The 14,790-nt window shown below is 44.1% G+C and overlaps 1 protein-coding gene across 2 annotated transcripts in view; it reads left to right on the forward strand.

The window, feature by feature from the left end:
• Positions 1–14,790, forward strand: part of Appl (amyloid-beta-like protein) — a 318,976-nt gene that overhangs the window by 187,787 nt on the left and 116,399 nt on the right. The gene's annotated exons all lie outside the window — the stretch shown is intronic.

A 14,790-nucleotide genomic window follows, 5' to 3' on the forward strand; every position in this document is an offset into this window, starting at 1 on the left:
GATACTGATTCATGACTAAATATTTCAAATGCAAGAAAAAGAAATTCAACGAAACCTCATTTGACCGTGACGTCATCGTTGTAAATAACTAAGACCGGTGACATGGATACTTCGTTTTCCTTGGGGAGGAGACACCCCAAATTGCCCTCATTGAATCAGGGAGGGGATATCCTGCTGGTTTGGACTATGAAAACGACTATTACTCTAGAAAATCATGAAGAGCCACTGCTTTCTGCCAGCTGAAAGCGGAGCTTGTGTTCACTAGGATATCGGGGGAAGGGCGCAGTTTTTTTTTTTGTCTTGCTGAAACGGTTTCAACGATTTTTGTCAGCTGTAAGGTCTTTTGTGACCGCGCGTCCAGCTGACTCACTTTGCCAGAGGGCTTACAGGATGGGCTGGGGTGGGTCAGGTAGAACAAGTAGAAGCAGATAGTGTTGGGCAACAATGGGTTTTAAGATCACTACCTCACCCTCTTCTCTACCGCTCCCTTGGGGAGGGACTGCTGCAGAGGAGAGCCCTTAACTATTCAGTCCACATGCAATACGTGTTCTCGTGCACCAGCCAGAGCAGTTGCACTGCACTTTGGATGTGTTTCCTAGGAGTGAGGTGGCTGCGTTGTCAGTCCGTGGGACACAGTTCGGTACTCCACGAAACAGGTTTCAAAGCAAAGGTTTACAAAATGAATTCTTGGTCATGCTGCTGCTAGGAATACGCCGCCTTTTTTTTTTTTCTCCTGCTCTTCTTCAGTTAGGGAAGAGTTTGCCAGTCTGGTTGGAGAAATTACAAAATGAACTTTTTAACGTAAATATAATCACTCAGCTGTGTAATGTATCAAAGTTTGCTTGATTGCTTTTTGAATAGTTACCTGCCTTAACGTAACTTTACCTTATTCAGAACTTCAAGTATGGAGAATTACGTGATTGATTTTTAGCACTATGAAAGCAACTTGAAAATAATCTGAAAGTCATCATATACATGCTGAACCAAAGGTTACTTTTAGAACTCAACAATATAAGCATTACTGTTGGTTTCGCCTCCATAAAACTTGAAAGAGTAAAGGTGAATCACCTTTGGTGAATCACCTTTAGTCCTTAAGATAATGCTGATAATGGATTTAAAAAGATGCCCCTTAGTACAGCATGTATGTAGTTATAGTCAGATTATTTTTAAATTACTTCCGTGATGATGAAAATTCTCCTCTGTAATCTTGGGGGTACTGAAATATGATTATACAGTCTGAGATATACAAGTTTCTTTGTTCTCGAACAACAATGGAATTGAAGAGGTCTACTGATACGAATTCACGAGCGATCGATAAACCTTCCCTAGCAACCGATGTACTTGTACGTCTTTGTTACTTGTCAAGTCTGGTGAGGAGTCTATTATTTGATTTCCAAAGAATGTTTAAATATGAGCAAGAGATACAGCCGGTCTTTTGTGAATGCTGAGGATGCATACCGTAGTTTAAGCCAGAGGTATAGTGCGTTCGTGGGCTGGGGCCGTCTGCACCGCCACCCCTCGCTCTGTGCCTGATGAGTCACCTGACCCCTGTGGGGTGCAGAAGAATACCGCTCCCTCCCCAGGCCCCACCCTAACACTGCCTGCAGTCCTCCTCCGCCACTCCCAGGTTACCTGCTGTCTCCCTCACCCTCATACTGCCTGCAGTTCCCCTCCCCCTACCGTCACACTGTCTGGAGTCCCATTCCTCCTACTTTCACGCTGCCTGCAGTCCCCCTCCCCCTCTCTCACACTGCATGAAATCCTGTAAATAAATATTAATTAGCCAGGCCTTCCAATAGGTCCTGAATATGAATTAAGGTACGTCGAAAATTTTCTACTGGCTGACTACGGAAGAAAGATAACGCTACATACCGAACCCAAGAGGGTAACAGGAATGATCATAGAACAAAAGAAGTACGTCAAGGATCTAGGAATTATGACGCTGGATGACTTTTTTTCGTCGGAACTTTTAACAAAAGCTGTCGAGACCGCAAAGATGATGACAGGTTAAGCACTGAGGATTTGCAAAACGAGACAAGCAAGACCTGTGATGACGCTGTGCAAATCACTATGCAAATCGCGACATGAATACTGGTGTGTGGTAACACCGCCATTTAGAGCAAGTGAAATTGCTGGAACGAGAAAACGTTTAAGTTCCTGTACCGCCCATAGGGGTTCAGTAGAACAGGAATGACTGGAATAGGCTTAGATATCACAATCTTTATCCCAGAACTTTGACGCAAGAACTTTGACGCATAAGATGTATAATAATTCATTTATAAGTAAATACTAGACTGGCTAGTCCCTAATATACATACTAGGTTGGTAGACGCAGAAGTGAGTGGAAGGTTCACATTAAGTCACCTGAAGAGGAGCAGAGATGGTGAAGGAAACAATGCGGACAGTTCTGTACCACAAACGTTTGATCAGGGACCCACGTCTGGTCAGCCCACTACCAGCAGATGTAAGCAACACAAGAGGACGACCCCTGCGACCGCAGGGGAATAGAACTGGACATCTACCTCCAGTGTTTACCAGACCGGTCATGTTGGCACAGCTGGTAATGAATTAAGACCAGCCAGCGTGAGGATCTAGGTAGGGCACACCTGCCTCGCCCACGCTACTCCCAGTCCTCCCACACTCCTGCAGACCTTTCGCCCTGCCACTGCTCTCTCCCCCCAAAGCCTTTTACACCACCACCCTCCACACGCCCTCCCGTGCACCCCACGCTACCTGCAGCCTCCCTCACCTCCTCCAGCGTTTCCTCCCTCCACCTCCCTAACTCCAGCCACACACCGCCTACGCGACGCTGCTTCCAGCCGGCCCCCCCCCCCCTCATCCCCCACCCACGTCATCAACCAGCCCTCCTATGCAGTGTCATGGTCTGCTACACATTCATTCATAAATGATTAAGTTCTGTGAATGAAGGTAGTAGGTCCAAAAGCATGACGGCACCAGGCAAAAATAGAGAAAAAGTTATATATGTATATATATATATATATATATATATATATATATATATATATATATATATATATATATATATATAGTGGTCCAGTTTTCTAAATTATGGTTTACCGTCAGGAAATGCTTGTAGCTGTGACGTTAGTGTGTGGAGAGAGTCCGCGGATCTGCCAGTGTTCTGCTCTGCCTCTGTTTTGGTAATTCCGTTTTAGTTATTTGAATTTCAGTAAATGGATTCTCTCGTGCGTAAATCTTACTTCATTTGCATTTTTATCGCTGCGGAATGCATGCTCATGGATAATCCCCCTTTTTTTATGTATATATTTCATGGCAGAGATTTTTTTGTGAGGGGGGGAGTGCAGAGCTGGGACAGCGTGCGCTCTCTCTCTCTCTCTCTCTCTCTCTCTCTCTCTCTCTCTCTCTCTCTCTCTCTCTCTCTCTCTCTCTCTCTCTCTCAGGACAGGACCATTGCTGTTCATGGTATATCGGTGCTTAATTCCCTCAAATTCGTTGCGCTGGTTCCTTCATCGCGGTTTATTTTCCCCCTAACATGTTGTAGTAGCGGTGCCGTGAGGTCTTGTCTCGGGGCATATTCAACCAGTTGACTCACTTGCCATGTTTGAGTTCTTGCGTCCTCGCCCGAGGCGGGTCATACGCTGAGTGACTTTAGGGGAGGCGGAGGAGGAGGAGGAGGAGGAGGGGGCTTTGTTTTATGAGCCAGACGCGGCGGGCGGGGCGGCTCCGATTGGCTGGGGGATCTCCGATGGCTTGTTGACGCCAGTAGACCGTCTGTTGTTTAGGGCGTGTGGATGCATTCCAGAGAGAGAGAGAGTGTGTGTGTGTTTGTTGAGACAGTAATGAGCTACGTGTTGACCAAGCGTTTGAGAGCTGCACCATCGGCCAACACACACCTCGTTGTCTGATAGATATTGTTGTCAGTGGCGGGTAGCAGGGAGGGAGGGAGGGAATGTCAGGAGGACCTTCGGAAGGGGAGTGGTGGTGAGTCAGCTAGCTACTGGACCCGCTTGATACTGCTGGCTATTGATTAGACCTGCTGCTGCTGCCACTACAGCGAAGCCTAAACAGTGTCTGCTGAGTCAATAGTTGTGTTTAGGGCCTGTGCCAGCATCACCGTATGAATGAGTCTCCAACTCAGCTGCCTCCATTTCTCTCGTTGCCTCCAAACTGACAAGTGAGTCCTCAAGGGAGGACGGAAGTTAGTGGTGGTTGGGTTTTTTTTTTTTAAGTGACCGTTCAAGGCGCCTGCCCGTATGTTGAGTGGGAATTGTGACGTCACTGGCGGACATCACCTTCTGGGAATCGTGACGTCACTGGCGGACACCTCGTCTTGAGAATTATGACGTCCCTGGTTGACGTCACTGGAGGACATCTCCTCCTGGGGAATTATGAACGTCTTAGGCGGACACCTCCAGAGAATTATGACGTCCCAGGTGGACACGTCCTCCTGGGAATTCTAACGTCCCACACCTCCTGGGAATTATAACGTCCCACACCTCCTGGGAATTATAACGTCCCACACCTCCTGGGAATTATAAAAATTGAAGCCCCGTCGAACCCCCCTGGCGGTGAATTACCGAAGCCTCTCCAACGGATCTCTGGCCAAGTGAAAATTCGCCCAAGCTTTGAAGCAAGCACGAAATAGTGTTGTGAATAAAAACATTTAGTTATTTATTTATTTTGTCCCCCCTCTTTTTTGTTTTTATCATCACCGCACCAAAGGCACACCAAATTAAAGAAGCCTTTCATAAACTGAACATCTTTGTACTGATAAATACATTTAATTTCGTTGCCGGACATTTTTTTAACGTAGAAATCCCACAGGGGACCAGATCATTGCCGGATGTTGCCAAGGTAGAAGTTTGCAAGAACAAGTTGGCTTTCTGACTATTGCGTCCTACCGAGCACTGGAGGAATGGCTGCTCATGTGTCCCCTTGTGGGCGCGTCTGTCGCCCGTTTGGCCATGCCCGCGTCGTGTGTGGAGCTCGCTGGTATTTTCGAGTCCCTCGGTGATCTTTTCATTGTACTGTAACATAAGGAAGACTGATTTGCATTTAGCTTGGAAGATACGTATGCAGCCAGCTAGTATAGGAAGCTAATTATTCAGCCAGCTAGTATAGGAAACTATATATTCAGCCAGCTAATATAGGAAGCTATATATTCTGCCAGCTAATATAGGAAGTTACATATTCAGCCAGCTAGTATAGGAAATTATATATTTAACTAGCTAATATAGGAAGCAACATACTTAACCAGCTAGTATAGGAAGCTATATATTCAGCCAGCTAATATAGGAGGCTATGTATTCACACAGTTAATATAGAAATCTATGTATTCACACAGTTAATATAGGAAGCTTTATATTCAGCCATCCAGTATAGGAAGCTATACATTCAGCCAACTAGTATAGGAAGCAATATATTCACACAGTTAATATAGAAATCTATGTATTCACACTGTTAATATAGGAAGCTATATATTCAGCCATCCAGTATAGGAAGCTATATATTCAGCCAACTAGTATAGGAAGCAATATATTCTCACAGTTAGTATTGAGATATTGCCCTGTACATCAGACCAACTCCTCTCATATAAAGATGCTTTGCACACAAGCTAAAGTTTTGATAACCCCGGCTCAGATTACAGAGTTCTGGAACTTAGTAAGAAAATTAGACCTTTTTAAATAGCTTGGAACATAACTTGAGCCTGGCATGAAGCCGGCAAGTTGAACTCCCTTGTGCACAACGGTGCAAGCCTTGACCACGACGGTACAAGCCTTTATCACCACGGTACAAGCATTGAACTCGACGTTACAAGCATTGAACTCGACGGTACAAGCTTTGAACACGACGGTACATGCATTGATCACGACGGTACAAACATTGAGCACGACGGTACAAGCCTTGACCACGACGGTACAAGCCTTTAACACGATGATACTAGCCTTGAACACGACGGTACAAGCGTTGATCACGACGATACTAGCCTTGAACACGACGGTACAAGTATTGAACACAACGGTAAAAGCTTTGAGCACGACGGTACCAGCATTGATCACGACGGTACAACCATAGACCACGACGGTACAAGCATAGACGACGACGGTACAAGCCTTGACCACGACGGTACAAGCATTGAGCACGACGGTATAAGCCTTGACCACGACGGTACAAGCCTTGACCACGACGGTACAAGCATTGAGCACGACGGTACAAGCCTTGATCACGACGGTACAAGCATTGAGCACGACGTTACAAGTTTTGAGCACCACGGTACAAGCCTTGAGCACGACGACGCAAGCCTTGACAACGACGGTACAACCCTTTAGCACAACGGTGCGAACACCACGGTACGATCTTTGAGCACGACGGTGCGAACACCACGGTACGATCTTTGAGCACGACGGGAGAAACCTTAAGCACGACGGCACGACCCCTTGAGTCCAACGGTACGACCTCTGAGCACGACAGTATGACCCTTGCACACACCGGGAAAGATCCTTGGACACACACACGGCGCATGTCTCGCAGGTTTAATTAATGACCTGGCCTCTGACCTAACCTGACCTGACCTGACCTGACCCCGAGGGTCAAGTTGTATTACAACTACCGAGTTTGATGACCTTGTGTATAACAAGGTTTTCATGATAGTGTGTGGACAGTTGGCTGGTTTGTAACACCGACTTAGGGAAAATGTTATGAAATGTTACGGTATCTTTTACATATTAACGAATCCTCTCGTCCACCTTCTCGTGTGGAGGGAGAATGGGGTGTGTATGCTTGGCTTTGCCCCTTACTGGCTCTGTGGATGAGCCTACTTGTTTGTAATAGTGAGCTCAGAAGGGGTTTTCTTCGACAGGCACAGGTTATATTCTTCCATTTTCTATGGTGGCGGGTTGCAAGGATGGATCATGAGTAGTTGCTGGTTTTGCGTGGCTGCTTAATTATTCGTTTTGGTTATTATGTAGACTAACTTAGGATCGACCTGGTTTGTGTCTCCTTCATCCACCTCTGGGTTACAGTAGGGGAGGCTAAAGTTACGATGACGAATGGTAAAGTTACGTTGATTTAGGTTAGGTTTCTGTTTGACGTAGGCTAGGGATGTTTACCATCAGCTAGGATTACGTTGACATAGGATAGGGTTAAGTTGACGTAGGATTGGATTATATTGACGTAAGTTAGGACTACCTTGAGGTAAAATCCTAGAAGACATGTCTCCCAACTGATATTCGGAGATAACATCCTACTGACACGACAGGCATGGAAGACTTTGTTAAATACTACATCTGAAATCCAAAGGTGCGATATGTAGAGGAGAACACCATACACATCCGGGAGCCCATGACTTCATCACGTTGCAATCCACCATCAGAAACAGCCTGGAATGCACGGTAGAGAAGATCAAGAGTGCGCTGGACAAGTACCTACAAAGTGTACCAGACCAGCCAGGCTGTGGGGGGCTATGTGGGCCTGAGGGCTGCAGCTTCCAACACCTTGGTCGACCAAGGACCCTTTCCAACAGCCTAGGCCCAGCCTGAGCTGTGGGGGTGAAGACCCCCGAAGACTTCACGAGGTATCCACGCAGGCTAGGGTTACGGTAGCATAGGCTACGGTTACGTTGACAGAAGCTATGGTTTCGTTGACTTTGGCTAGGATTAGATGAGGTAGGCATAGGTCGGGGTGGGGTGGGGGGCCAGGGGATTGAGCCCTCGGTTGGGAGTTAAGCAGGTAAGATTAATTAAAGTTGGGTTTTATATACCAATTTTTTGCCTCCACTTAAGGATAGAGACTGGTATAATCTCTCTCGAAGCCCCAGTGGACGTGGTGTAATAACAGTTTATGTTTTCGGTCATCGGAAATGAGATATTACAAGTCTCAGGATCCGCAGAAAAAAAAACTTCATGTACAAAGTCGATCGCTCCAGTTATCAAGTGGAAATAACGGAAAATATACTATTGGTCAAAATTCTACGTGACTCATCGGAGCCAACGACTTGGCAAAATATATACTGTGCATTTTTCTGTCATACGTACTTGCCTCTCCTGCCGTGCGAGCGACTAAGACTTCGATGTAAACATCCTGGCTAGGCTTCTGTTTCATGTAATTTCAAATACTATAATTCTTCAGCTGTAGCCTCGTTTATACAAAGGATTGTTACATCCTTGTTAAGAATACTTTCTTAACATCTGGGTAGGAGATTCTACCTTCACATCTGTACAGACTGGGCAGAGTTTAAATCAGTTCCAGGTAGTAACTCTCCCAGTTAGGTGTAACCTCCCAGCACCACCCAATTTCCCTTCACCGCAATTGTTGGTTCACGTTTCCCTCCACAACTCCACAGGTGGTACTTTGATTAAGTTCCCCCACCATTAGCAACACCTCTTATTACTTGACAAGCCACTGCGTCACATAATTACTGTGTGGAGATTGTCGTCGCATAATTACTGTGCGGTTGTTAGCAACTCAGGAATGGGGTGGTTTGATACGTGTCTCTCTCTCCCCTGGACTTCGAAACTTTGGCACTTAACCCCATCATGTCTCTCCTGGCCACTATGACCTGGCCTCAGTTTTGAATAGGCAGGTGTTCCGTTTCATACGAAATGCTCGTAATATTTTCCCCCTATCTCTTATCACCCACTCATTCACCCTAATTACATTTCAGTTAAAAGCCTCGATCTCAGTGGGACTTATGGCCTTGACTGTAGCCTATAACGTGAGAGAAAATGCTGGCCCTAGAGAGATTGACCACGGAAAAACACCATATATGCTTGGCTGAGTACGATTCCTAAGTCCGTGCCTGGTGCAGAGGCTCTAGAACGAGTTAGCAAGGTTTACACGCGTCTGCTGAAGTATGGGTATTTCTGATTCTTATCTGATTGAAAACTAAGGCCTGAGCATTTTGTTAAGTGGCTTTGAAACTGAGAAGTGGTCTGAATATTGTCGTGAAGGTCTGATAAGCGGATATTCCCTCAAAGGCTCAGTCCTCTGTTCTTAACGCTACCTCGCTATCGCGGGAAATGGCGAATAGTATGAAAGAAAAGATATATATATATATATATATATATATATATATATATATATATATATATATATATATATATATATATATATATATATATATATATTCTGAACTCGTCTATATTTGTACTGTGACATCTTGTTTACTAGTTATTCATACTACAGTGTTAATACTATATTTGTAAAATCGTATGATATTTCATATAATCAATGTGTGTGTGTGTGTGTTGATACAGCTGCAAATAACGGTTTGACATCTGGCCTCAGTCTGTCTGCAAAACGTTTACTAAATGGTCCTCTGGCTCAAAAAAAAAAAAAAAAAGTTTAATAGATGGTCTCTGTCGGTATGAAAAGACAATTGAAAATCGTGCGAATTTTGGCTTTCCAATAAGTGGGCGAACTCCGAGTTGATTACGTTAGCCTGAAATTAAGCGACGTACGGAGCTAATCTTTGCTCCAGCAACTCTGAACTTTTTTTTCTTTTTTGGCTACACAAAAATTATTTCAAGTTATTAGGTAGACGGGGATGGTGAGTAGGGGGGGGGAGTTAATGTAGGTCATTAATGATAAGGTAATTATAGGACACAGATTGTTAAACGAGTCATGAGTAACTGATTTATGTGGTCGTACGCAACAAGAGTTGCTTAAATTGTTGCGTCATCCTAATGTCTACCAGGAAAATCCCTTTAGAAGGTATGTTTCCCCAACTTTACATGCGGAAATAACATCCTAGTGACACCACGACAGGGCAGGAAAGGCTTTGATCCAAAGGTTCGATATGTACAAAGAGAGAGGGAACACCTTGAACGTCCGGGGCTACCCTAAGACTCTTCAACACTTTGCCTGCTCACAGCAGAAACAGGATGGGATGCACGGTAGAGAAGTTCAAGAGTGCATTGAACAAGTGTCTACAAAATGTACTTCACTTTTCTAAAAAGACGAAACGGTCATCTGTTCTTCACTCTACCTCGCTGGAGCCAAGTGCCCATTTGATCGACCAACCCTTAGCGGTTGATGAACAGCTGGGTTGACTGTGGACCGACTGCCGCAACCAGGATTCGAACCTATGTATTACTTTCGTTGTTGAGGTTAAACAGTACATATTAACCAATGGAGATAACTAATAGCTGTACTTGGAGCACAGAATACACGTCTTCATACTCTCCGTTTCAAATTTTTGGCTTAGATTCTCATACCTCTTAGGAACACAGCCTTTGCCGTCGTGTATAATACGGATATATTGATAATCATAATTTAATGCCATAGTGTGTGTATACTGTTCAACATGGGTTGTTGTCTTGTAAAGAACAGATCTTAACCCACTTCTTAGTTTGGTAAGTATAAAACCCGTTAGTATGTTGAAGGGAAGTAGTTTGGTAAGTACAACACCCGTTATGTTCAGGGGAAGTAGTTTGGTTAGTATAACAGCCATTAGTATGTTCGAGGGAAGTAGTTTGGTTAGTATAACAGCCGTTAGAATGTTCAAGGGAAGTAGTTTGGTTAGTATAACAGCCGTTAGTATGTTCGAGGGAAGTAGTTTGGTTAGTATAGCAGCCTTTAGTGTGTTCAGGGGAAGTAGTTTGGTTAGTATAACAGCCATTAGTATGTTCGAGGGAAGTAGTTTGGTTAGTATAGAGCCTTTAGTGTGTTCAGGGGAAGTAGTTTGGTTAGTATAACAGCCGTTAGTATGTTCGAGGGAAGTAGTTTGGTTAGTATAACAGCCGTTAGAATGTTCAAGGGAAGTAGTTTGGTTAGTATAACAGCCGTTAGTATGTTCGAGGGAAGTAGTTTGGTTAGTATAGCAGCCTTTAGTGTGTTCAGGGGAAGTAGTTTGGTTAGTATAACAGCCGTTAGTATGTTCGAGGGAAGTAGTTTGGTTAGTATAACAGCCGTTAGAATGTTCAAGGGAAGTAGTTTGGTTAGTATAACAGCCGTTAGTATGTTCGAGGGAAGTAGTTTGGTTAGTATAGCAGCCTTTAGTGTGTTCAGGGGAAGTAGTTTGGTTAGTATAGCTGCCTTTAGTGTGGTCAGGGGAAGTAGTTTGGTAAGTACAACACCCGTTAGTATGTTCGAGGGAAGTTATGTGACCCACTTATTCTGTATCGTTTTTTGAAGTTGGCGGAAATAACTTTAAGCTTTTCCTGTCGACTTGAAATGCCGACGGATTTCTTACTGTATAACCACAAAAAAAAAAAAAAAAAAATTGTTGGTGGGTCCACCTATTCCATGTCACGTTGCAATACAGGAGGCGACAAATGAGACATAGAATATCCAGTGTAGGTATTTGACGAAGTGTTGGGGCTACGATGATATACCACTGTGCCACACGTTGCGTCATGGAGTTTGCCGCTGTTCGTAACAGTATGTGCAGCACCTTGTTCAGTCTGTGCCACGCCAACATGGCGACTAAATCGATTTTATTTGTGCGATTTGAAGGGAAACTCGTCCATATAAAGACGATGGTCAGTTTTCATCTGGTGCGTTGGCTAATTATGATGAAACCAACATTGTGAGACTTGTGGTACAGCTGTAGTAGGGTGGTGTGTGTTGCAGCTGCTTGTGAGACGTGTGGTACAGCTGTCGTGGGGTGGGGTGTGTTGCAGCTGCTTGTAAGACGTGTGGTACAGCTATGATGGGGATGGTGTGTGTTGCAGCTGCTTGTGAGACTTGTGGTACAGCTGTAATGGTGGTTATGTGTGTTGCAGCTGCTTGTGAGACTTGTGGTACAGCTGTGATGGGGTGGTGTGTGTTGCAGCTGCTTGTGAGACTTGTGGTACAGCTGTGATGGGGTGGTGTGTGTTGCAGCTGCCTTTAAGACGTGTGGTACAGCTGTAATGGTGGTAATGTGTTTTGCAGCTGCTTGTGAGACATGTGTTACAGCTGTAGTGGGGTTGTGTGTGTGTGTTGCGACTTGTGAGACGTGTGGTACAGCTCTAGTGAGGGTGGTGTGTGTTACAGCTTGTGGGACATGTGTTACAGCTGTAGTGAGGGTGTTGTGTGTTACAGCTTGTGGGACGTGTGGCACAGCTGCAGCAGCGGGTGAGACTTGTGGTTACAAGCTTCTCTAGCTTGTGGGACTTGAGATAAGACTGTGACATTCCTACAAGCGTTATCAAGTATTATGAGAAGCGCGGGAACCTTTGATTGCTTCTCGTAAACAAAGCGGCTCAAGACGGTTGGCCTGTGTGTGTGTGTGTGTGTGTGTGTGTGTTGTGTTAAGGTCAGACAGACTGACGGACAGACCACATCGCATGGATTTTGGGCCTCTGTGTGGTTTGTGTGTTATGTGTGTAGCTCTTTGTAACATCATCACCATCATCTCTCTCTCTCTCTCTCTCTCTCTCTCTCTCTCTCTCTCTCTCTCTCACACACACACACACACACACATAAATTGATTTGAATAAAGTCTCGTTCGGTATTTAGATTTTCTTCTTCGGGGGAGGCGTGATGGGAAAACTTATTTATTTTTAGGTAGTAAAGGGTGCGAGTTTTAAGGGAGCTTAGGTAATTTTCAGGAAAAAGAAAAGAAATAAATGGGGTGTACGAGCAGCATTATGATAATTGGAAACGGATTTTAATGAGGGAAATGGACACGTATGAACTTTACGTTAAATCATTTTAAGGTAAGAAAGAACGCAAGATTACTATGATAGCGGAAGTGATTTTTTTTAAGTAAATTGAAAGCGTAAGATATCATGAAATACAAAGTGGAAGACATGGTCATAGTGTACGTTGTTTTTTTTCTTTTTTGAGTTGAAAAGAATTACAGGTTTATCGTCTTAGCGTAAGTGATTTTTAAGAGAGAAAAGGGTGGAAAAGTATTATAATTATCAGAGCGTAAGTAAATTTTTGATAAAAAGGAAACTGTGGAAAAGTATTATTATCATAGCGTAAGTTTTTGATAGAAAACGGTGGAAAAGTATTATCATAGCGTAAGCAAATTTTTGATAGAAAACGGTGGAAAAGTATTATCATAGCGTAAGTAGTTTTTAACCAGAACAGGGGTTGCTATCATGATAATTTTCTGATTTTTCAGAAGAGTAAAGGATAGCGAAATATGAATAATTTTCGACGAGAGAATGACCAGGTTGTGGTATAACTTTTTTTTTTTTTTTTTTCAAAACCTTTGATTGTAGAGCATTCTGATGGTTTAATTTTCCTTTAAAAAAAAAAGAGATCATTTTAAAGGCACAAGTATATTTTTCCTTATAAGATTAGTATCATTTGTAAATGATATTAACAATAAAGCGATGAGCATTGTACGATATTTTTCCCGCTATATAGATCGTAGGCGAATGTAATGGTGGTGTGTGTATGTATGTTGTTATCATTTTTATGATGATTATACTAATAGTAATAATAGTATTACTATTATTATTGTATCATTATTATTGTTATTGATTATTATTATTATACTCAGGATCCCTTCTATGGGGCTCCGACATTTTCCCATTTGCAAACAGATTCTACCGCAAGAGTAGGGAAATTATGACTGTCTTTGTGACGAGAAGGTCCTCGACGAGCCTGTGTGTACTCCTTTCTGTCCTTTTGACAGCGGTACATCCTCGCCGAGGGTGACATCTCGCTCGCCATGGAACAGGTTACTTGTGGGCTGCGTCCGGTACTGAGGTTGTAAGGAGAGGGAAAGCGAACGTCATGTTAGTGTTGGAGACTCAGAGAAAGATGCGTATTATGTTACTGTGGGAGACTCAGAGGGAGAGTGGGTATCATGTTAGTGTTGGAGACTTAGAGGGAGAATGGTACCATGTTACTGTTGGAGACTTGGAGAGTATCATGTTACTGTTGGAAACAGAGGGAGATGCGTATCATGTTAGTGTTAGAGACTCAGAGAGAGATTGGGTGCCATGTTAGTGTTAGAGGCAGAGGGAGATGCTTATCATGTTAGTGTTGGAGACAAAGGGAGATGCTTATCATGTTAGGGTTGAAGGCTCAGAGGGAGATTGAGTGTCATGTTAGTGTTGGAGAGAGAGGGAGATGCGCATCATGTTAGTGTTGGAGACAGTGAGATGCGTATCATGTTAGTGTTGGAGACAGAGGGAGATGCGTATCATGTTAGTGTTGGAGACAGAGGGAGATGCGTATCATGTAAGTGTTGGAGACTCAGAGGGAGGCTGGGTACCATGTTAGTGTTGGAGACAGAGAGATGGGTACCATGTAAGTGTTGGAGATAAAGGGAGAGTGGGTATCATGTTAGTGTTGGAGATAGAGGGAGACTGAGCATCACGTTAGTGTTGGAGACTCAGTACCATGAACTGCTTATGTGTATTTGTCGTGTTAGCTATTAATACGTAATTGGATCATCTTTCAAAGTGGACGAAGCTGATGGGATAAAACTAAATCCTTTGAAACTTAATGTTTGATTTGATAACGTTATATAGGAGCATCGACGCTGGGAGCTAAGCCGGGGGTGGGTGGGAGGTTATACTTGCCTACGACAACGAGATTTTTGCCGCGATGGAAGAAGGGGCCAGCGCGTAGGGCTCCCCGCGCGTGTATTGCGTGATGGATGAGGCAGCTTTTACTCTCGACGGGCGGACGTCTCCTCGTCACATGACTCGATTGTTGTATAATGCTTTTAGGGGAAGAGAGAGAGAGAGAGAGAGAGAGAGAGAGAGAGAGAGAGAGAGAGAGAGAGAGAGAGAGAGAGAGAGAGAGAGAGCATGCATGAAATACACCTGGAAAATACTGGCAAGGCTAGTCCCCTCCCTTACACAGTAACAAGATGCCGTACCAGTGACCTGAGAGAGAGAGACGCTGTGGATTTTGTGC

This window comes from Panulirus ornatus, chromosome 18 (assembly GCF_036320965.1).
Source record: "Panulirus ornatus isolate Po-2019 chromosome 18, ASM3632096v1, whole genome shotgun sequence".
In the NCBI taxonomy this organism is placed as follows: domain Eukaryota; kingdom Metazoa; phylum Arthropoda; class Malacostraca; order Decapoda; family Palinuridae; genus Panulirus; species Panulirus ornatus.